Here is a 25219-nt window from a genome sequence, read left to right as displayed (position 1 = left end):
TAGTTGGTAGAGTTTCCCAAGAATTGTAAAAAGCAATATTTCATGTAATCCCTCTATTTAACTATTACAAAGTCATATCTTAAATTAAAGCAGTTGCACTTGTGTATAAATAAACAGATCACCGTGTGAGTTCAGAAAGTTAATTGGTTTCTCTAGCGGATTGCGCAACCTCAGGAAATTTACTTGAGGACATAACCATTAAAACCATTAAAACTGCTGTCCAGTGTGTTTACATAACTTTAATTCCGTATGGAGAAAAGCTTAGGTAGGTTCAGTGAGTTTAAAATCATTACTTTTTATTTAGACACATTTTTTTGGCCTCAAATCACCAAATCGCTGCCTATAGTCTGCACTTGTGAGAGAAAAATTTCTCTCATGTCATTTTTGTTTACTTTTGGCTCGTCTTTTTAATCCTTTGTTTTAATGTTTTGTTCCTTATATGCTCTCAGCCTCTGTACACCTGCATTTTAAGTCTACATCTGACAGCAAAATCACAAGAGGCTCTTTTTTTTAGACGGCTGCCAACACTACTTCAAAGCCTGTGTTGAGTAGTGGCATTGAAGCTGTGATCAATTTGGCTTAATCTGCTGGCATAATCTTAAAGCTGCTCTGCTCTTTAAGAACAAAGGGATAAAAATTTCAAGAACAACCCATGCCTTGGCCGTATGACAACACTGCAGCTGCGAAGGACCATGTATACAACTGAAAAGCCAGAGACATTAAGATAAACTCCAGGTGCCCTTGTCAAGGACTTGATGTTGGCCTCTATAAGCTTATCTCCATGAAACACTGTAACTCCTGGGGTTGTTCACTGTTACTTACGCTGTTTTGAACGAGTTTGTATCCACTGCAGAAAGATGATAATATAATAAATTCTGATATTCTTGAATGTTTAAAATCGATGTTATATTCATACCCACTCTGTTAAAAATTAATCAGAACGCATCCTGACGCAGCATTTGCAAGTTGCTTTGTGGCCATTGACTTCCTGGAAGAAAACTGAACTTCACCTTGTAGAATCTTAGTAATTTCTGATTCTTTTTGATTTTTTTTTTTTTTTTTTACATCAATGCCACTTTCTTATTTAATATACAGTTCAATAATGTACAAAAGTCTTGAATAACTTCACATTGTTTTAGGTTTTACTATTAAAATGGAAAACAGATGATTTAATGAAACGTGCAAACATACATGACTTTCATAAGTGTTCATTTACTGTAGTTTTTTTGTTCTCCACTTGTCCACTATCCTCAGATTTTTTTAAAGACACATTGCACACCATGTCGAGATATATCAAGCTTTCAACTAGTATTTATATGGGAAATGTCAGCTTTGGTCCAAAAAATATTATTTTATGGCTTCCAAACTAGTAACAAATAAAATATTTTAAAAATGGTTGGGTGCAAGGATTGCATTGAAAATGAGTGAAAAATAATCCAGCTTTAAATACCTTCAAAAGGTCATGAGAACTATTGCTAAAGAGCATTTTATAAAAAAAACTAAACAAAGTTTGGCTCCTTGGAAGCAAAATTATGAACACCCCCCCCCCCCCCAAAAAAAAAAAAAAACCCAAAACAAAACAACAACAACAAACAAACAAAAAAACTAATAACGGGTGGCTCAAGATGAAAGAGCAGCTTCAGCTGTTATCTCACTCTACAGTTAAGACTAAGATACAGCTGCACTAACACATTTGTACAATTAGATTTTTGCGAAGACAAAAAAAGAGACACTCAAATGTTTATTTGTGACCTTTTATAACCTGTACGGCTTTTCTCCAAGCATTAGGTCCATCTGCTCAGCTAAAATACAGACTCTGAGTGGCTCCATAATTAAAATAAATTGCATTTCTATAATGTAAAAGTAATAATTGGACTAAGTTTTAAGTACCACTGCTATTCATTTCTGAAAGCTGCATCTTAATAAGTGTGTTGACATGTGCTTGGAACTGAGTGCAGTTTCATGATGCCATCTTTCAGTGTTTTTGAGTACCTAAAATCCTCAGATGAGTACTTCTTGTAGGCCGTCTAGGCCCTCCATCATGCAAAGATACATAGTACAGCTTGAAACCTGAACAAACATTACGAGGAAGGGTTAGAATGGGAGCTCTTACTTGTCTCTGTTGTTCCCTGAGGGTACTTGTAGCGAGATGTGGAAAAGCCAGATATTGAATCATTCATGTCCTTGTGATTGACTCTCCAGTCCACTGAGGGAAATGTGCTGGAAGATACACTTTTTCCCCTCCGGTGTTTTTTCTCGGTACTGCAATTCGTCTTTAACTGAATTTAATCTTCATGAGATGTTATTTATATATATTGTTGGTGATGCAGATTTTTTTCTGTTTATATTACTGAATGTTTGTATGTCGGTCTGTAAATAACAGACAAAATAATGTGTGTATTGTCAGATATAGTATATCAGCTGTTTTACTCTTGCACAGTGCTCTGACATTGGCATTCACAGTAGTCACACCATTTGATCTTAAAATTAACATTTTCTCCTGGTGGGACAGTGGTTCAGTGCACTGACAGAAACACAGAAAGATGGTCCTGCATTTTGGGACTTTCTTTCTGTGTGGCAACAAAGACATAGTTGGTTGATTGGGGAGTCTAAATTGGATGTAGTTGCAAATTTGAGCATGAAGGGCTGTCTGTATCACTGTGGTAGCTCTGCAGTAGAGCTGTCCTGTTGTTTACATCTGTGCATAACTGATAATACTGACTATAAACTAAACTTTTGCTTTAAGTGTACACAGAAGTCTTAAGGAAGTGCTTTGAGTTGACTATCATTTCAAAGGTTTACAAATTAAAGGTTTGGGAAACTAATGATTTAAAATATCCCACATTGCCTTTATTTTTCTTTATATGGACAAACTGCATTTCTAGTTTGGAGATATGCTTATATCTTATACAGATATGTTAGATCTGTTAAACTAATTAAAATGCAGGTAGTTTAGATTCTGCTTCAAAAGGTTTACTTGTACACTTCACAACAGCAGTCTGAGTCTGTGCTGTAAGGACCCTTTGGAAAGATATTTTTGACATGCAGGATAATTGTGATAGAAGAGTATAATTTAACCCTTACTGTGACCTTTTGGTGTCTAAACCAAACAGTAAATGAACAGCAAAATTGTAACGGCCGAAGCCAGACGTGGAGTGGACCCAAAAGCAGATTGAAGACGGAGACATAGAATGACGTGAACAAAGTTTATTTGCTAAGAAACACTATGAAAATAAACTATGAAGCACTGTGAGCATGACTTATGGGAAGACTGTGAAAATATGAGCTGTGGGGGAAAATCAAACTAGAATGTCCAGGAACATGAGCAACAGAGGGAGACCAGAGTCAGGGCGGTCTTCGAGTGTGGCAGGGACAAATCAGGAATGGTGATCAGAAACAGTCTTACTTGTTTTGCAGGTAGAGTCAAACAGGAGGGGAGAAGAATAGGCCTGGGTGAGTCCAGAGAATGAGTGATCCGAGGTTTCAAAAAGCAGAGCAGAGGTTCAGAGGTAATTACAAAAGCAACAAACAACGTGAGATTCATGAGGCTGATAACTAACGTGGGTTGGCAGATGTTCTAGTGAAGGTTGGCTGAGAATGTTGGTTTTAATACTGCTCAGTCTCAGGTGGTGATCCTGGGAGGAGCAACGAAGGCTCCGCCCTGAGGAGGAGAGCAGGAACTCTGGGAAATTACTGTGACTCACCCAGACCGTGACAAAAATTAAATTTGTGCAAACGAAAGGGGGACATGAAGTATCCTGATGCTGAGACTATTTTTGTAAAATAAATAAGAATAATTGTTAAATGGTGCCTCCCATTTGCTTTTTGTACCACTTATGATGATCTCTCTCTCCATCTTTCATAGTGGTAGAGTATGTGGGAGAGTTCACTGAAGGGGTTGTCAACATATGCATGCTAGAATTTAAAGTAGACACCAGCTGGGTTACAGTCTCCCAGATATAGAGGACAAAACTAATTAGAGAGTTCACATTTAACATCTGTTTGCAAATCATTCGTGACAGTCTGAAGTCCCAGACCAGTGACTGTCAGCGGATACTTCCTTGCTGGTTCTCTGCCAGGTCTGTACTGCGGTACTGTCGCCTTTCTGGTGGCGTTTATGCCAAAAGTAAAAGCACAAGATCAGCTGTTGATTTTGGTTAGTTTACTTTTGAAACACTTTGCACTTGCCTTGTCTGGATGTCTGGATGTTTGGGAGTCGCTGGTTTGCTGCCATTTTTAGAGGCAGCCCTAAAACTCAGTGTCTATGAATAACCTCAAAGTTAAAAGCACTTTACCCTCATAGTATTTGTTTCATCTCAAATCCATCCTATAGTGTTAGGAACTCTAAAAGTGAAATGCTGCCTGCTCTACATACGTTTCTAAAATCTAGACAACAAGTGTATTTCGTCTTATAAAATATGTAGCACAGAGCAGTCGTCTCCCCTTTGACAGATTGATGTGTGGAACATCTGCTCAAGAAGTTTTTGCTCATCTGTGCACCAAAACAATTTAGAGAAGGACATAAAACAATGTGACAAGGTGCCAGTGGGGTTGAAGCACATCACAGTAGAAGACAACAAAACAAAACAAAAAAACCCTGATGGCACAGAGCCTCGCTCACTCCCCCATGCTCCTGAAATGAACTTTGCCAAATGCTGCCTCCTTCCACTGAAGCAGAGGTGCACAGATGATTGTCACTTCCATTTACATCCTGAGGTATTTTTCTCCACCCTGTCAACCTGTTTGAAGTGTAACCATCTAACCTATAACCTCCCCAGATTTTTGAGATTGTATTTCAGGAAGTTTAGACCAACACGAAGAGGACAGGTAGAAGTGCTTCCAGGTATTTGTTTCAGTTGTGAAAGGCTTTTTTATGCTTCTACTATAACTACATGTACCCAAAGTTACAGAGCATTGAGGTTCATTAGTGACCCATTTGCATGGTGGATATAGTGATAAAGAATAATGATAATTTTAGAAATTAAAAAATGTAATGTTTCCCGTGAAGATGGTGTTAAAAACTGAGCATAGTAGAGAGTACAGTAAAGTAGAGAAGCACAGTTAAGACTTAATGTTGCTTATGTTCTCTCACGGGCCAGTTGTAATCATTTTACATGCTGTATATCTCGCCGAAGCCAAGCTAAGATATACACAGCTGAGTCTAAGAAGCTATTTGGCATCTCCACTTAAAACAAGGTAAAGTTCCTTTTCAGTTTAATCCACTGTGTACATGAAACAGCCAGAAGAGGAGAAATACTCAACTGGAAGCGGAAACCGTGAAAGCAAGAGCTCATTACTAAAATAAACACTCTCTTCTCTTCTGTGTCTTTTCTTGTCTTTGTTCAATCTTTTTCATGCATGAACACCGGTGAGGCTTTGTTCTCTTCATTTGAACTCATTGTTTATGTATTATCGAAGATAAAAGTTAGGTAGGCTCTCCCGGCCTCCCAAGGGCTATATTCTGAAAGTGTTTCCAGGCAACCTCATTTAGCAGCTGTTAAAAGCCCAACAACAAAAGATATGAACTATAATCTGTAGGCAGTTAAAGAGGTGGAGAGTGAACGAGAGAGCGATGGAGATCAGAAGATTAGAGCGCGTGTTAGTGCCGTGGGTTGCTGGTATGCGGTCATGCTGCTGCGTTCGGAAACCTCAGTTTCTCATGTATTAATGACCAAACTAACATTAATATTTACATCAAGTGGTGCTACGAACTTTATGATTTTAAAGTAAGACTGTGAATCACACCACACCCACAGTTCAAGATGTTAAAAAGACATCTTGAACTGTAAATCTAGTAAATCCTCACACGTCCAACACATGTTTCATCAATCAGACAATCAGTCACTGCCATGCTGCTGAGATGAATCCCACATTGGGCATTTCTAATCCTGTAATCACTGTAGGAATAATTGCTCCCTCCTAAAATATAAAGGTGTGATCCATCACTCTCCACTGTCTCTTTGAAATACTGCCACTTGCCCTATAGGCTCCACCCTCCCAGCTGTCAGAGGGCAACACATGGCAACCTTTCACACTTTCATTCACACCTAAGGGCAATTTAGAGTCACGATTAACCTAACCCCATGCACATCTTTACACTGTGGGAGGGAGGACCTGTAGAGAACTCGCACATACACGGGGAGAACACACAGAAAGCATGCAAAGAGGACCTTTTGTGGTGACGATCCTAACCATCACACCACCATGCTGTCCTTGTGATATATTACTCCAGTCAAAATGTGAACAGTATCTGAAAAACCTCCCATGTCACGTATTCAATCAATCATTGGAATGTGTTGTGTCATAAAATTCTGTGGGGGGCTAGGGGACCTCTTTTTCAAAATTTTGTACATTTTCTTCAGTATGCTGCTGTTGCTTTATCAGTCTGTTCTTTTTGCTCTCACACAATAGAATTAGTGAGCTCCATTATTATTGTTTCATTGCTCACATTGTGGAAGTGCTGGTCAGGGCTCCTTGCAGGTCAGACGAGGCCATCAATGCTGTAGATTTGTGATAATCCATCATTTGATATGCAGGGACCAAACTACAAAGAACAGTCCCAGAGCAAAGGTATACCAGAGGATCCTACTACTTTACCATGCCTGCACATTTAACCATAGAGCGTAATCATAATTATATAGAAAATCCTTTTTTTCCTACATTTTGCAATTGTAGTTAAGTGCTGTTAATATAGCCCCAATTTTTTTTAAAAAAATGCTACAAGTGCATAAAAGGAGCACCAAATTACATTCAAAACCCTTTTTCAGTGGAAACCAATGCTGCTTATTTTTCACACTTTGAATCAATGAGACTGAATGCATCTGCAAGATCACACAGACTTGATTAAGAAAGCACCATCTTGCTACTGATGAATTCTTAATGGATTTTGAAGCCTCTGGGGAGCCAGCACATGTGTCTGCTGGCCTATAAACAGGGAGCCAGGGAAAGAAGCTGAAGAAAACACACACACAGTGTGCAACTAGCATGTGGAAAGCCTATTTGGAATGAGTTGTGAAAAGGACGAGTCAGGTTGCAAGTCAGGTCGACGTGATAAACGTTTATGACATTGTTAAGATAAGGATGAAGACACTGGATTGAAAAGTGCTGAACTGGCAGGAGTGAAACAGCCGAAGAGATATAACTACTGTGTCAACCCAAGAGACTACATCATAAAGTCATGTGATTTTCAATTAACAAACCCTAAGAGCCTGTGGAGGAAAATCAATGCAATCATGGCGACTGGAAGGAATCATAAATCGATGGCAGAAGTCCGTGACAAAGTCCTGCAGGACCGTGATACGTCTGGGTTGAGGACAGAGCCTCCACAGAGACGGGCTCTAGTGGCATTAACACACAGACCATTAAACACCAATTACAATCCAATTACTCCACAATGACATCATAAACAGGAGTTCCTCATCGAGGGATCGATGTATGTCAGTCACCACGGAAATCCTGGCTTTGCTTAGTATCCAAGAGGGTAACACCAGGACAACGACAATGGATAAAGTAATACATGTATTCTGTGGTGATAATAACCAGCTGGGTATACTACACCTCCCAGGTGATTAGTACAAGCACACAGAAATGGAACATGGCAACTGCACGTGTGTGCATTCATATCTGGAACTATTCCCTGTGGGTTTGAGCTTTTTAATTGGACACATGGGGATTGAGGGCCTAATTAAAGAAATTGGAGCAACTGTGACCTGCTATGTTAGTGGTTCCATTAATATATGTGCAAGTTGCATTTAGACTAAATTTACAGCTTCACAACTTGCATCTCAACTCTCACTTTTAATCTTCACCTGTATACTATTTTGTCTTGATCTGTGTGGAAAAGTTTCACTCTGTCCTTGTCTTTTTTCACAGTTGAAATGTTGTGAAAAAATAAAATGGATGCTTTCAAATCACCGTTTTTGACTTTCCTCTCCATTAAATTAAGACACCATGAGATTTCACTTAATGCAAAAACATGCCACAGGGATAATATATATTGCAAGCTAACCCAGAAGTTACCATTGCCCTGGTTCCTCCAACAAAAAGCTCTTTAAGGAACAAAATTTGATGATATTTACACTGTTTGTTGAGGGAAATAGTCGATCATTTTTATGGCTGTTTGAGGTGCAAATTCAGCCTGTGAAAGAACTTCCCCATTTATTGACTTTAAATTCGTGATCACTAATCTTGTGTGTTCAGCATGATGAACCTGCATGTCATCAGCAATTTCTGTTGTGTCACGTAACCACTTGTTACCAAGTGCCTTCTTTAGGACATGCAATTCCCTAACAAAATCAAAAATGGGATATTTAGTTACATATTTGCTGAAGGACCAGTTAACAACAGATGTTAAAAGAAAGGTAACAATAAATTGGCCACACAACATTCAAACTACAAATATAAAATTGCCAACTTACTTTTGGGCCCACTGTTAATTTTGTTAGTTGTGTTTTCTTATATTGTCACATTTGTTTTATAGTTATTAAATATGTACAAACAGCCCAATTAAAGTAATGCACAACATGCTGTTTTTCTGAGTGTTGCTGAATTTCTGTGGCTGAAATTAAGCATCCATTAGCCCACATGAGGCTTTAAAATTAACTGATAATGACAGTTTTGTTTTGTTTTTTTAAACTGAATTACACCCACAGACCTGCTGGGCAGGAAACCTGGTCAAATTCAGCTTCTTTATGAACTCCACTCAGCTGATTGAAGTCTTATCCACCTCAGCTTGCTGGAGTAACAGCATACAAAACATTCATTTTCACCGTTAGTTTCCACTTGTCATCAGAAACGAGCTCTTTGCTCTCTCTGCTCTGTGTTTGTGAAGTTGAATGTTCTTGTAGTTCAAACACAGCGCACAGTGTGATAGGTCTTCTCTCTAGCTGATTGTATGTAAATGACAGTTTCAGCAGTTGGAACCTCTTTTGATGAATGTTTTAGTATTCATTTCTGCTGATAATTTAAACAGGTTGAGATATAAGCTGCTCCAAAGTCATTAGGCTATAATATGCATAAATATTTGATCAATATTGCATGTCTTTTGCCGCTATAAATATAAATACTGCTGTGGGGTGAATTTGCAACGGCTCTAGTTAATACAGATGTTGGTGAGAAGCTGTCGTTATTCCATAATATCGGTCTACATGTCAGGTCTCCAGTTTCCAGGTACTCATTTGAATCCAGGTAAAAATGTCATTTGTTTGAGGGGAAAAAATAATTTTACTTACATTGCTTGATGAATATGCAAGGACACTCTAGTCTGTTGTTGTCTCCTGCATCACATCTTTCAATTTAAATTTAGTTCAGTTCGGTGGTTCATTTCCTGCATTCCGGAGTGATAAAGTGAATTACATTCATTACAGAATAATATGAATCAAAATAAAACCAAGTTCCTATTATTGGTTCTAGATGTTTTGATTATTTTCCTTTAGCTGCCTAAATCCTTTAATAAAAACCTTTGCAGAAAAAGGTTCACCACCAGCTTAAATACATTTTGATAGTATATTAGTCAGTAATACAGAACAGCAAAATATTAATTTCTATGAAAATGTCACAGGTTAGTTTTTGATGTATCAAAAGAGTTGTGTTTTTGCAGGACATCTTGCACACAAATCCCTCTTGTGGATCAATCATAAACAGAAAGTCTGTCTTGTATCTTAAAATCTCCTCCACAGCTGTAAGAAGTGGGTGTGTGACTCGATTTTCCCACAATGATACATGAACACACTCTCTCTGGGCTTTTTTTCTCTCTTCTGACTTTGATATTTTCTCACCTGGAGGCTATAGGAAGGCAGGAGGGATTTAAAGAAATCGCTCACCTGCTGCTTGAACATAACTGGAACGCTGCCTCGTCTCTGTAGTGAGGCGGATGATAACTTACCATCATAGCTTTTAATATGCACCTGCAGCATTTGTGTTTGGCCTGCTGAATGCAACACACTCCTATACCCTTCTTTTAAGACTTAGCTGACTAAATTTTCACTCATCTTCCTTTTTCTCCTGCTTTTTTTCTCATTACCATTTCTTCTATTTTCTTTTATTTCCACACTTTCATCATCACATTTATCTTGGCCTGAGTCATTTCCAATAATTAAAAGTGGATCAAACTGGGAATCACGCTGAAGAAAAAGGTTATTTTTATTATCTCTCTTGTTTTCTATTCACTTTTTTTGCCCTAACTTCTCTTTATGAACCCTTTCTGCTTTTTTCTCTCTCTGTTCTCTTAACCCACCCACCTGTTTTGCTGAGTCGTGGGTGCCTACATTAGTGTGATTGCCTTGAAAGCAGCAATATGAGAATAGTTAAAAAAAAAAAAAAGCGAGAGAGACAAGGGCAGCTTTGGATGAGACTAAATAATGGTACTTGGAGCTTTTCCACTCTACTTCTTGATTGTCTGGCCTTTAGAAAACCATGCGGTGGATGGTTGGGGAAAAGGAACATGCTAAATATTTCACAACTTTGAGTCAGTTTAGATAAAAATATTTTTCTAAGTCTCTGCTCCAGTCTTATTCTGTTCCAGGCATATTCATAGTCGGATGAGTTATTTTTGTAGATTGGTTAGTTTGGTGAACGAATAGATTCAATGATACCATAACACATAACCATGTAGGAAAAATCCCCCTTTACTCCCACTATGCCTCAGGGTCACACTGATAATAATAGGGCTGGAAATCCCTTTCTTGTCAGTTATAACCAAGGCAGAAGCTCCAAAAAAACAAATGTTTAAATGATCTTAAAATTCTCTACAAATTAATATGTAACATTGCAATCACCACTTTCATGTTTTGTAAAGAGTCCATGAAGTTAGTTAATGGCTTAGTCATAGTAGAGTAAAAACATAAAGGCAACCTCCTTATGACTGTGAAAAATCCACGCTCAACTGCTGATTGCATTTATTTTTTTTTCACATTCGCCAAGTAATTGTGACGACCAGCTAATTGTCCAGAGGCAGTGCGTGCAGCACTCTCAACCTTTGGGCAGCCACTTTTGATTGCAAGGCAGTTCCACACGTTCTCTGATGGGAGGTTTGTAGATAATTGCCCTCTAATTTTTAACTGTAAGTATTTTCATTCATATTGCATGCAACTGTAACCCAATGAATTGAGAACTGATAGAAGAATGACCATCTTGTTGCAGTTTTATCACCATCTTCATGAAACAAAGTCACTTTCAGGAGAAGAACTGACTTCAAGTGCCTGAAGACCTGGTCCCCGTCTTCGAAGCAACCAGTTAAAAGGCAACAACATTGCAAGTTTCTTGCACACAGTTACAATAATTTTGTCCGTGCTTTGGTTTACAACCAATGTTTTCCCTAGAGTGACTGTAGTGTAACTTAAGCTTGGGCGTTCTCTCTTGTGGGCTGTGCTGCTTGTTTCGTTTTAGGCTTTTATCCAAACTGTATATAACTAAGCTTCCAGGCTATTGGATACGATCTACATAAATGTCTCCACACACACACACACACTGCATTTGGAAACGGCAATAAATGGAAAGCTTTTCAGTGCGATATTTAATTTCGAATGCAGCATCACTTCTAATGCAGCACATCATGTCTTTTAGGCGTAGCATCATGCTAATGTTTTCTGCTATGCGATTTTGGCTTTATCTGCTTCACTTTCTACTGTCTCTCTGTCCACTCTGTCACTCTCAGAAAAATGAATAAAGCTTTTGTGAGGGCTAGATGGCTGCTTGAAAAGAAGAAGAAGAAGAGAGCAATCATTCCCCGTTACCATCCAATCAGCCAGGGTCCAATAACTTGGCATGTCTCATATCACATCAGCTCTCAGTTCAATCTGCTGGGAGAGAGGGGACTTAACCTTCTGCTCTGCACATGCACCCACTCACAAGTCAACCACACACACAATGAATGTGATGGCTGATAACCCCATTTACAGTTTCTTTCAGGCTAGGTGACTGTAGTTGGCACCACAAAGTGGTATTTCAAAGAAAACCAGATGTTGGATCATGTCTTTTATGTATTATGCAGAAACTCCTGAATGTGTTGATGCAGTAGGTAAAATTATGCACTCAGGTGCAAAAAAACTCATTTCATTCATCGACCTTTAGTCTATTTCAACTATGATAAAAACATTTTATCAAGGGTTTAGGAAGTAGTAGAAATAAAATTAAACAAGATAAAAACAGGCAGGCAAAAAATGCAAGCCTTACATACAGTACTAGGACGAACTCTTTAGACACCCCTCATTTCTTTATATTTTGCTAGGACAAGGTCGCTTATTGAAACATATAAAAATTGTACGCGAGGATACAATGTGTAAGGCAAAAGCAGAGTTTGTACACGCAAGTTTGAAAGTCTGGTTTGTTTGGTTTGGTATGACCGCCTTTATGCTTCTACATAGCCCGAACTCTCTTAGGCAGCTTTCTTTTTATTTCATTAAGTAGTCTTCATGAATACTTCTCCGAGCTTCTTGAAGGACATTCAAAGATGTTGGCTGCCTTTTGATGCATTCTGTGTCTGTTCTGCTTCAATCAGTCGTGCACAGACCCAGTCAATGATTGATAGAGTTCTATTGTGTGTTTTTCTGTCGAGGTATGCTTTAACTACGTTGGCATTGTGTTTTCAATCATTGTAATGCTGAAAAATGAAGCCGTTGTCAATCAGATGCTTTCCAGATGGTTCATTCCCTTCTTTAAAAATGTTTTTTTTTTTTTTGACAGCCACGGGCTTCAGCAAACAATAGATGGATCAACTAAAGGGCCAGTCGTAGTGCTCAGGTCTTATGTCAGGTGCTGGATTTTTGTATTTGTTTCTTCAGGACATGACTTTGAGATACTCTTCATGTGCTGTAAATAGTTTTTAGGCCTGTCCCTTCTTGTTATTTTTGGCATTTTTCATAGACGTTTGTATGAAAACGAACATTGGAGTTTCTCTCATTTGTTTGCATGATCATTGCATATTTTTCTAAAACACTGACTACTGGATTCATTTTATTGAGCATTTTGGCATCAGTAGTCATTGTTTTGTGTTATGCTCCGTACATTTTTTTTCTTTTTGTTTTGATCGTGTCTCATTTCTGGCTGAACCCTGATTCTGACTGAAACTGATTTCTGCTTTAAAAGACCAAAAGCTTTCATAACCCTGCACGTCATCATCAAACTGCAGACAGAGTTTGCTCCAGAGTTCTTGAGAAGCTGGTAGGAACTAGAACTGAGCTACAAAGACAGCCAGTATTGCATTCACAATCCTACATAAAGGACTAGAATCACAACACTAATCTGCTGCATGATGTGACACTACAATGAAAGGAATAAGTACCATAGTAATTTACTGTTTCCTTATGATAAAACATTGTTCAGTTGAAAAATGAAACTGTAGGAGTCAACACTGGTCAGGTTGTATAGCTGATTACCTTTTTATCCCAACGTCTGTTCATTTGATCTTGTTTAATCTTAGCAGGTACATTTGGGAACCCAGATAAGCGCAGTTTGCCAAGTGTGAGGTCAAGTTGTTCTTTGTTATTGGCGCTTCCTTATAGTAACCCCTGTATACTCCACCCTGTGAGTAAAAAGAGAGGGACATGAGTGAAACATGTTTTATTTTTTTGACTTCCAACATTATTGCTTTGCAAGGAGTGTCAAAAATGAGGATTGATCAGAAAGTGAGTCCCTGTTGGTATAAAACTCAAGCTGGTTCTCAAAACGACAGCTTACGTTTTTACTGAATTCTAGTTATTTATTATATTTGCTTTTGTGTGATAAATTTCAAATCAGTCACTAACTGGATGAATGGTTCTCGTGACAGCTGCAATCTGCCTGTTCTACACAGCCACCATCACACACATACATTCAGTGAGTGTAAACTTATATCTGTCCTCTTTCCAAAACAGCAGATTAATGATTGCCTGCATGCAATACATTTAGAAGACATTTGTAAATTGTAGCTACAAAAAAAATGGGTTACACTCTCCCCAAATGGGTACTGCACAAGTTTTCTAAAATCAGCACCCTACAGCATATAAATCCTTTTGATTTAGCACCACCCCAGAGCCACACTCCCTCATTATCCATCAAGTATTTTGTTTTCTTTGTCTTTAAATCTAAAGTTAATTATTAAATACCCCTTATCACATTCTGTCCCAAAAAAAGTCAGTGTAGACTTTAAAAGAGTTGTCATTCCCTTTATCCTCCCAAATTTCTTTCTTCGTTTTTTTCTTCCGATGTTCATTTTCCCTTCCCCGTTTCCCTCTCCATCTCCCTGTAGCTGACAGCCTGTACAATTCCCATCTCTCAGTCAGATCCTAAGTGGCAGACTGTGCTCTGTTCAACTCCTCTCTTACCAGCTCTAATTGCAGTGTGGACAGGGCTATTAGCGTGTTAGTGCTCCCATCTGATAAAGGTCAGACCCCCTTTCCTGAACAGGCAGCTGAGAAAGGTGTGTGTGTGTGTGTGTGTGTGTGTGTGTGTGTGTGTGTATCTCCACTGATTAAGCTTCACCTTTAGGCTCCAGTGAGAGGAGAGTCCGGATCTCTGATGGCCGCTAAATGCATTGCCAGCCCCACTGTATTCTGGGAGTTGACCTTCTCCCTTGGGAGAGTCCAAAAATATATATACACACACACAAACACACACATACATATACGCAGACAAAAACTTCGTAGCACAGGGTTTCTGCTGCAGTTATAAAGGTGTTGTGCAGGTGCTTGGCTCCTGTCACATTACAGTAATTTGCTCTACTGGATGATTTAGTGTTTGCCATGTTTCTGCTCATTATAGCTACAGAGATCGACAGACAGCAGAGGGGAGATGATTTATAAGAATTTAAGGGGGCGCAATTGAATTTAATGCATATCAGATTTGAATTTAAGCAAGGCTACACCGAGCCATCAGAGCGTAACTGCACACTGCAGAGTAGAAGTTTGAAAAGAAAATTATTCATATTCTTAAAAATGAAAACAAGTGAGTCAAACAACATGTTGAGAAATGAGTTTTTCATTTAGTTTGAAAAATCTGAAACATTTCTATCTATCCAAATTTACATCCATTCATTCATCAGTTTTCAGCTGGAGCCATTTATCCAGCACCAGGTTGAGGGGCAAAAGTCTTTGTAGAGATACTCAGACCTTCCTCTTCCCAGCCATCGCCTCCAGCACTTTTTGGAGAAACATTATCTCTACAGTGAGTCTGGGGTCTGCCCGGGATCGTCTCTTGGTAGGATGTCTGAAACAACTCACCTAGGAGGCATCCTACAAAGAAACATCTCAGCTTGCTTCTTTAATGCAGAAGAATGATGGCTCTGCTCTGAACTCTGAGTGCATCTCACAACTCAAGAACCTGCTGCTTTTCCCTCCCTAATGATAAGATCCAGAGATATTTTGACTTGAAGCAAATCTTCCCTAACCAAGCTGGGTAAACCATATCCATTGCTATGAGAGCATGGTTGGATAGCTGAATACTTCTATTAGTGGGTAAAAACTGACCCAAATCGGGTCCATAAAGCGGCATTACTGGGATTACTAAAACTACTCGTGTTGTTTTAAGATGATATCGTGCAGCCACAGATTTTGCTAAATAGGTACTAATGTGAGCTATTTATTTATTTTTTTAAAATTTTCACAACATGTAGCAGAAACAGATGTTTGGGGTAATTTAGATGGTGTCATCACGCCACATTCACTCCCTAAAAGTCAGCACTGGAGCAAAAATTGGCCGAGTTACCCAAACAAATCTATGGTATTGGTGTAAACTGTTATATTCAGCGTTTACTGTTTTTACACATAGCTGACACATTTGTTTCAGTGACCTTTTGTATCCATTGTAGGGTTAAATGTCAAAAAATAGAAAAACAGATTCATCATACTTTTAGTGAACAATGCTTGTTTTGCATTGCATTTGTGCTATATTCTTCCAGGCTGAGTCCTTTTATTGTTTTTCATCATGTGTAGGTGTAGATGATTGCTGTAAACTTGCATATCACTTCAGCTGTATGGAAAAACAGAGAACAAAGAATTCAATTCACATTAAAACTGTATGTTCAATTTTTGTTATTTTATGTGCTTCGTAATGTCTTACAGAAAGAAAAGTGTTAAAGATGAGCCCAACATAAAGATGGACCTCTGTGTTTAAAGATTTTTCTTTAATCTTGGAAAGAGCGGCTGACAAAACAACCATTTGTTTTATTTGGTAGGATTTTTAGACCTATCACATGATCAGAGGATTAATTTGTTCCTCTTCATGAAATTGTAGATTTTGAAGACTTGTATAGGCTGTATGGGATGGGATTGGTGTTTGATGTGTTTGTGTTTGATGTGTTTGTGTTTTGTTTTTTTCAATTTCCCCTTCCTGTGGCTTTTAAGCCACTATGTTTTTCCACATGTGTTGACGAGAATCACCTCCATATTGCTTGCATTGTTTGCTTTAACACTGGATAAGAATTCAGCACAAACTCTGATTCCTGTTTAGCATTTCGATGATAGATGTTCCCCGTGAAGCTAAAGAAAACACATCAGGATGGTTTCTGTATTTTTCGCGTCACTTTGCAGTTCCTCTAAGTTGCCTGTATGTTTACTTCCAGAGTGAAAAGAGTGACACCAGGTTTCCTGACAATTTGTAATGTCTGTCACATTACTGCACAGCAGTGAGGGTTCCACTGTGTTCACCCCACAATAGATGAGACGGATTGTCAGAAAGTGACAATAGAGAAGCTGCAGAGATATTTACACTGATATGAGGAGCATTGTTATCTGGTTTTCATCCAGCAACAACCTTTGGAGTTATATTTTCCTCAGCTAACACTTGGAATGTGCATATAATGAGATCAACTGGGAACGTGCCAAAAAAACTCCCAAACGTTCACTTGGTATTAAGCTGGGGGGGGTATAAAACCTGCTGTTGGATGTATCAAGAGGCAGCTGACATCCAGGTAACAGGCAACTTTGACATCTAATAGAGGAAAGAAAAGGACAGAAAAACAAGTGGAAAACTTTGAACAAAGAGCCTGAAGGGTTGTATAAATAGCTGATGCCAGATAGCTAATCCAAACAAATATGTGGAGAAGAAAAAAAACAACATACATGCACACATGCCGTCTAAACTGAAAGCCATGAATCAACAAAGACCTTATGGAAGCAACTGAAAAAAATGATTTAGAAAAAGGGGAGGGAATAAATCCGCTTCTCTACACTGAGGAGTAATAAAGCAAAAGTATCTCTTGGTACAAAAGTCAGTAAAATACAATATTGCATTGTGAGGCAGCTACATCCCGTAGAGTGTGCTTGTGCTACTCTTCAGAGTACACTTTAAAATCTTAGAGTGGAGGTGGAGTAAGAGCCCATGTATGCATCTCTGCCAACACAGAGGTTGGTGCAGCAAAGCACTGGGAGAGAGACTCATTTTCACACATTTGCTCCATGAAAGTGGGCATGGCTGTTGGATTTTCTGTTTCACAAACTTACACAAAACTTCATTTCATAATGTTCAATTATCACGGCTTACTATATGCCATTTTATTCTTTCCAGGAAGATGTTTGATGGAAACATTTTTACTGAAGTTTAAATGGTCACTGAAAAGAATGATAGGTTGAAAGGAGGATAACTGGACTCAGTTTCCAAACATTCAAAACGTGGTTTTATATGTCCAGATTTATAAAATGACAACAACAATATATTTTGTCTGTTGCACGTTGATGCTGCTTCTGGTATCCTTCTGAAATTCACTGAGGCATGTCAGGTGGAATCACAAGTGCTGCCTTGAGTCCAATTAGTTCCAGCGCCCAAGTCCCAACACTAAACCAGCACATTCCCATTTAACCTCTTTCCACATCGACACCTGCAGTGGATTGACAAACCACATTATAACCAATTTTAAACAATGTTAAACATAAACATTCCGACTTTTTCAGAACTTGGGCCTATTCAGAAGAAAACTCTTTTTATATAAGTGGCGCTTTTCCTCACCAGGAGTTGTGAGTTTTCTTGTACATTTGTATCTTTATTCTTTGAATTTAAGAGTTCTCTTAAAATATTTTCTGCACATTCCACTTTCCCCCAAACTTTAATGACCCTCGACATGCACCATTTCATTATATGTGGAGTCCTGTAGGGGACATTTGAGAGAAAAAAGTTTTTAAAAAGTACAAAGTAAAAAAAAAGTTTAAACAAAGGACTTTTGCGAGATCCTGCAAAATTTTTGCAAGATCCTGAGGAAGACTTTTCCCCCCCTACATTTATCGTACTTCCATCAGTACCTGTGAAGCTGTCCATTGTACTGCAGCTGGTTGTTAATGACTTAAACCAAAACTGCCAGGTCAGAGCCCACCTTGTGATGACTGTCTCCACTTACACTGAGAACTCTCTTCAGATATCACTCGCTTATATAAAAACCATGTCTGCTGCCATGCACTGATTTAATGTCGTCATAGTTTAGACCAAGCACAAAATCAAAATCTATGAATCTCTCCCACGGGCATCTTCCATCGCTATGGTTGTTTCCACAGTCTGAGTACTGACCTGGAAGTGCATGGACTTAAATTGAAAACTTTTGCAAGATCTCAAAAAAAGTGTGTGTATATATATATATATATAAAATATAAGAGAAACTCCAACACTCTAACACAGGACACAATAGGCTGAGTAAAAATCCAGGCAATGGTCATAGACATACAACAAGAGTGATGGACAAAATCATAAAAGCAGTTCAAAATGCATACATAGGAAGGGCAATTTAACAACTTGGTTGGAAAAAAAAATGCTAGGAATACAAATTGAAAAACATATGAAAGTGAGGAAAGTAGGAGAGTATATACACAAAGGAGAGTGATCAACTAATTGTCCTCCCTCCAGAATGCAAAATATCAAAAATAGGAAGGGAGGCTGACAGGAGTACAAGGAGACCTGGGATCACCAAAACCTGAATCCAGGCTGCTTATATAAAAGCCTAATTTTGATTTTAAACAGCAAACAGAAGAAACTGCACAGGGAACGTACAAAACTTTTTTTCAAAAGCAGAAATTGCAGAAGACATCAGATATACTTAACAGAAACACCTTTGTAGCACAAAGGCAAATACATCTGAGACGAATTGCTGGAATGAGGTGCTATCTATCATTACAGAATAGCATCTAGCACAAAGCTATAATAATAATCATATTTTCAGATTGGGAACAAATCTTTTAAACATAACTTTAAGTATCGTGACTGAGAAGTAATGTTTCATATTCAGTAATGAAGAATTAGTCCCTGGAAAAAAGTAGTGCAGACACTTTGGCAGTCATACAAAAGGGAAATTATATGACTGAGAGCCTTAAATAATATCCAAGCAACATAAATAATATAAGAAAATACATGTTTTATCTAGTTTTCCTAAACTATAACATGGAAGGAAATCAGAATATTTAATTTGGATGTACAGTAATGATTCTGTACACTATGCTCTGGCTGTGTGTGAGGAGTGTTAATGAGTGATCTTGTGCTTCACACTGTTTGGGTAACCAGTCAGAGCCAATATGTGATAATGAGGTTTTGGGGAAAATGAATGTCACATCATCCTTTTTATAGAACTAGCTAGATTCAGGATTGCATCTTTGAAAAACAACAGAAAAGTGGACACAATAGGGCAACACATTTGGCTGGACTTATTAGTATATTTTGTCAAAATTGCCATTATTAAAACCATTATGTTAATTAGTCAGATTATAGTTACTCGCCATTTAGCATGAACATGGTGAAGTCAAGTCAATAGAAGCCATTTAACATATGACTATCTAATCACATTAAGTTGTGAACCTAAATGGAAAACAGTCTTCCTTAATTTGTAAGTAAAACCTGTGTTAACCCACTATTTCATGTCAAAAGCGCTCCCTGGAAATAGAGGGAGCGCTCCCTGGAAATAGACCTGCTGTCAAGACCATCAAGATTTTTTTAGGTTGCTCTCCTGACATTAATTGCATCCGTAAAAACTCACTTCTCTTTATAGAAATTGTATATTTAAAAGTTTTTTTTTCATGGTAAATAAAAAAAGGCCTCAGTAATACAGCTGTAGAAACTGGAGACCCCTCGTCTATGACCCGTGCAGGTCCATGGGGTCGTGGGAACTGTGAAAAATTGCAACACAAACCAGAAACAGAGATATTTACCCACGAAGAAAAAGCGCAGAACTTTTTGAAATGTATTGTTTGTTTGGTTCATGTTGCAGTTATCCACAGTTTCCACTGCCCGAGTAGCAGGTGAGCGTTTTCACAGTAGTTGGTGTCTTCCTTGCAAACTACCAGCAAAAGCCTGAACCTGCTAGTGCCAAAAACAATTACAACAAGGTTTTGGTGCAGCACCCTCTTTGCGACCCATTTCAACTACAGGCAACCAGCTGCCTCCCAGTAATCACTTGCCAGTCGACTTGGCAATGCACTTTTTTCCCCCAGTGACCAGTTAAGATGTAATGCTACACCTTTGCACAAGCAGATCAGTCCCACAGCTCAATGATGCCTGATTTTGACCTTTAACTCTTCTGTATGCTATGATTCAACAGTTTGAAATACTGGAGTAATTCAGCCATTTCTCTTTGGACTAGAAAAACAATGTTGAAACAAAGGAAGCACAAATTGCACAGTGATATCTAGTTAATTTATCCACAATATTAGAAATGCAACAAAGTTTTTATCAAGCTTTTAGCTTGACTGTCATCAAACAGCTAACGGTGTGTTAAGTTCCCTTAACATATGATTCCTGCTGTATGATTAGTACCATGATCAATGCTTATTTTTAAAATATAAATATAAATAAATATCCAGTCATCATCGATGTACACTTACAATGAAAAGAGGGACATGATAAAAGACAGAGTTGCATTTAGGATTGCATCTTTACTTCTGTTATGCTTTAAACTGTTTTGCTGGTGCAAAGCTACAAAAATCTTTCTGTCCTTTCCAGATAAATCCTTTTGAGGAAAAAAATCTCCAAGTGGAGTCTTTTGTAAAAAAATCTTGTCAGATACGGCGATCCATTTGGACACCCATGTGAATAAAAAAAGAAAAAGAAAAAAAAGAAAAGTTGGAGAAGCCCAGGTCTAATTGATCATCAGTCAGTGCAGTGGGTCCATCTCCTGCAGTCGCTATTCAGCACTTCGTTTCAGTTCTCAGTATCTCTCTCTGCCAGAAGGCCCCGGATAGAGTCATTACAGGCCGACAGAGAGGCTCGGAAATGACTGGTCTAAATCACCAACTCACCTGGAGCACTTAGTGATAAGCTGTGAAGGGATGGAGTCGCCGTGTGTGTGTGTGTGTGTGTGTGTGTGTGTGTGTGTGTGTGTGTGTGTGTGTGTGTGTGTGTGTGTGTGTGTGTGGAATGACAGAGAGAGGAAGAAAGGGACAGAGAGTAGTACCATATTTTGACAAATGACTACTGATTCAATTCGTATGTTTCTCTGCAACCTTTGGTGCTTATTTTTCCTGCTGCAAACATCATCCCACACCATACAGTCAGACTTGTATTCTCGAAACATCTTTACATAACTGATGTATATACTCTATTTCTGAGTACTACTCCTTGTTCAGTGTGGATATTTAGAAAGAAAATGCCTCATGTCAACATGCTGTGGGAACAGTTTATTTTGAGTTTAACTACATAAATATTAAAACATCATTACTTTAATAATTTAGCAGCTGGGTTTTTTAAAAAAGCACATTATTTTTGTCCAGTTTATTTCATTGTGATTACAGGCAAAACATAACAACTCTTTAGTGAAATGGAACCAAAGTTTTTGCATTTAATAATTCATTATCCTGTAAAAGATTATCCGCAGGACCTTACATTTTTTTCATAATCCCTTGTTAGAAGTGTTGGCAAAACTATGTGAAATAAACAATTAATAAATAGTAAATATATAGTTCATTTAAGGTCAGTAAATATTTATATTCTGTTCACAAACCGAGGTAATTATTATGGTTACTAATTGGTTAACGATTGTTGTTGCTCTGAAACCATCTAAACGTCATCTGGATGTTATTGCAAAGTTGCAGCTGATGTTTATGCAGATACACAGTTTTGTTGGCTTTTACAAAGTTGAAACTGGTGCATTTCTTTATTGAGGTAAGCTACTGGTAAATAGGGGCTTTGACGGGGTATAATTTACAGTTTGCACCCAATAATTTCACAAGTGAGCTATAGAAGTGTAAATAATTGTGCATTAGTCACATTTGATTTTCAGCAACAGTTTCAAATACATTTAGTCTGCATTGAAATTTTGTGCATTTCCACTACAAATGAACAGGGCTTTAGAAAATGTTTTAGGTAAAGATTTTATAAAAGCCACACCATTTACAAATCAGCACTGTAGTATATAAAATCACGTGGTGCATCAATAGTTTACTACTTTGAGCTGCTCCCTAGTTGCCAGTGGTCATCACAGTGGGCTACTTTCCATGTTTGTGTCAGGGTTCCTGGATCGTCGACCCAGTGTTTTCAGTTTATTCATGTTCTCTGTTTATTTTCCACATGTTCGCATTTCCTGTTTTATTATGTTAGCCATCTGTCTGTCTGTGCATTATGTTCTGTTCCACTTCCTACGTATCATTAGTTAGATTAAGTTCAGCTGTGTACTCACCGATCTCTAATCATTGGCATTAGCCAATGTATTTAAACCCTCAGTTTCTCTCAGTTCATTGTCTTGTTGTCGTCAATTCCGCATGTGTTTTGGCCTTCCTGATGCAACCCCAGAAGGGACTGTTAAGCTGCTAAGACACAAACCTTGTATATATTCAGTAACTAGAGTGAAACATCCAACACATGCACAGTTAAGACAGCCAGTCAAAAAATATGCGTGCCCAAATCCAAATTAAATCTTGAACCTTGATTATTTTGTTTTTCATAGCGGAGTTACAAACAAGATATTAAAACTGGGACTGGCAGCATTCATTAAAGGAATTCTTTGATAAGAAAATGAGACAAATAATTTGTAATGTTGGGACACAGATGGCAATATAGCAAGTTTATTTCAAGCACATAAGCTCAATCAACACTACATAACGCACACTATTCCAGTGGCAGAAGAACAAAACCAAACTAAGTACGTGTTTTTGGTTAAAATCAGGTTTAAATTGCAAACTGTCTGCCCAAATTCATGTAAATGATTATGAAATTTGTTTTTACCGAGAAGCGTGCGTTGATATTGTGTAACATTTCGTCACTGAGCTAATTGTTATGAATAACAGAGTATTTCCTTGTCATAAGATGTCAGTCCAGGCCTGTGGATTTGGCAGTCTTTACAAACCATGACCTTATCCATTTGACTGTTTAACAGAGACACCCATGCACATATACACACACATGGAAGGATACGGGAAAGGTTATTTTATAGGTCAACAAAAGAGGTTAGTTAAACCTCTCTTTCTCTACCCTCCATTCCATCACATCCATCACAAGACTCGAATACTAATATGTGTGCACTCTGTACCTGTGAAATAAAACACACTTGTGTCTTGTATGAGTGTATGTGGGTGTGTGTGTGCCTGCATGTGTGTGTGCGCTTGTTCTGTCTAATCTCCCGCAGTTTTCTCTTGACACCCTGTCAGCCTTGACACCAAACGAGAAGATATGTGGACCTCCTTGTCAGCCTCTTTTCGCACTTCTGCTCGTGTACCTCTGAAGTAGTTTCAAGGTTTCAGGGTGCAGAGTTAGTTCTTTAAAAAGCAGATTTGTTGGTGGGCTGAAAAGTTGGAGGTGGAGGCGGTGCAAATGAGAGACAGAGATAGAGTTCAAGCTTATGTCTGAGAAAGCTCAGGTTTCGCCTGATTTGCTGTGATACACTGACAAGAGAGATGCTTAAAGGCAGACAGGCAGGCAGGCGAGCTGGACGGGAAAGACGTCCCTCGGGGCATAAGGCTCAATCACACACAAACAAAACAACTAGATATGAGGTTTATTTCTTCTTCTTTTTGTTGTTTTATCATTATTTTTTTTATCACAGCACTACACAGTTGTATAACATAAAACAAATGATGTTAGACATCAGATAGAGAATAAAGGTCATCTCTACCCAATGAAATCAGCTCGAATAATTTTATAGTCACTCCAGACTCTTTGTTTGCCTGCAATGCATATCCGTTTAGAGAGCTATTACTTTTTATATTAATGTTTAAGCATACATTTTCGGTGTTATCAGCCTATTGAATGGTTGTTATCAGTTATTATCACTCCTGTAGATATTGCCAGTAGGGAGCTTATCTCCACTAACTAGCAAGCTCAGTAGGCTACTATCGCCTCATTTAATAGTGATTGTACTTCATTGCTGAATAGGCATACTGGACAGACTGTTTCCACTTTCAATCAGCGACAAATTCCACCTCAGGAGGCAGATGGGGTAGCAGTGATTTAAGTTATTTAACTCTTACCTGTGAGACTTGAGTTTGAGGCCCATCTCTTGGACTTGGTTTAATGTGGAGGAGTAGCAATTGTGCTCTGAGCCCCTCTCAGAAGGCTGAGCTATGTCACCCTATGTCTACGGGAGAAGCCATCCACCCTTCGGAGAAAGCTCATTTTCACTGCTTGTATCGCATTGCTTGCCATCTCATTCTTTTAGTCACTACCCAGAGTTCGTGAGCATAGTTGAGGGCAGGGACATAGAATGACCAGTAAATTGAGAGTTTAGTTATACAGACGGATTTGCCTCCAATCCGTCTGTCAATCTCATGCTCTCCCCCTCCTCACTTGTGACCAAGACCCCGAGACACCTCGGGGTCTAATTTCTAAAACTCCATGGCCTCAGACTTGGAGGTTCTCATTCCTGCTGCTCCACATTTGGCTGCAAACTGCTCCAGTGCGAGCTGAATGCCACTATCTGCTGAAGGCAGCAGAACCACATCATCTGAAGAAGGCAGAAATGAGATTCTGTGAACACTGAACAGAAAACTTTCCACCACCTGGCCGCACCTACAAATTCTGTCCATAAAAATATGAATAGAATCTGAGATAAAGGGGGAGCCCTGGTGGAGTCCAAGACGCAGGGAACGAATAGCTTGCAACAGCAAGCCACACACCCCCATACTCCCAAAGCACCCCCACGGGATATTCCAAGGGTCAGATGCCTTCTGCAGGTACACAAAGCATGTGTAAGCCTGGTTTGTAAAACTCTATGCACCCTCAAATATCCTTGAGGGTAAAGGGTAAAGAGCTAATCGAGGGTTCCGTAGCTAGGAAGAGAAACGCATTGTACCTCCTCTATCCAGTGTTCAACATTAGTTTGTTAGTTAGTAGTTTAACGATGAAAAGG

Source organism: Perissodus microlepis, chromosome 15, assembly GCF_051167445.1.
Source record: "Perissodus microlepis isolate ML-2025 ecotype Zambia chromosome 15, ASM5116744v1, whole genome shotgun sequence".
In the NCBI taxonomy this organism is placed as follows: domain Eukaryota; kingdom Metazoa; phylum Chordata; class Actinopteri; order Cichliformes; family Cichlidae; genus Perissodus; species Perissodus microlepis.
This window is presented reverse-complemented; position numbering follows the sequence as displayed.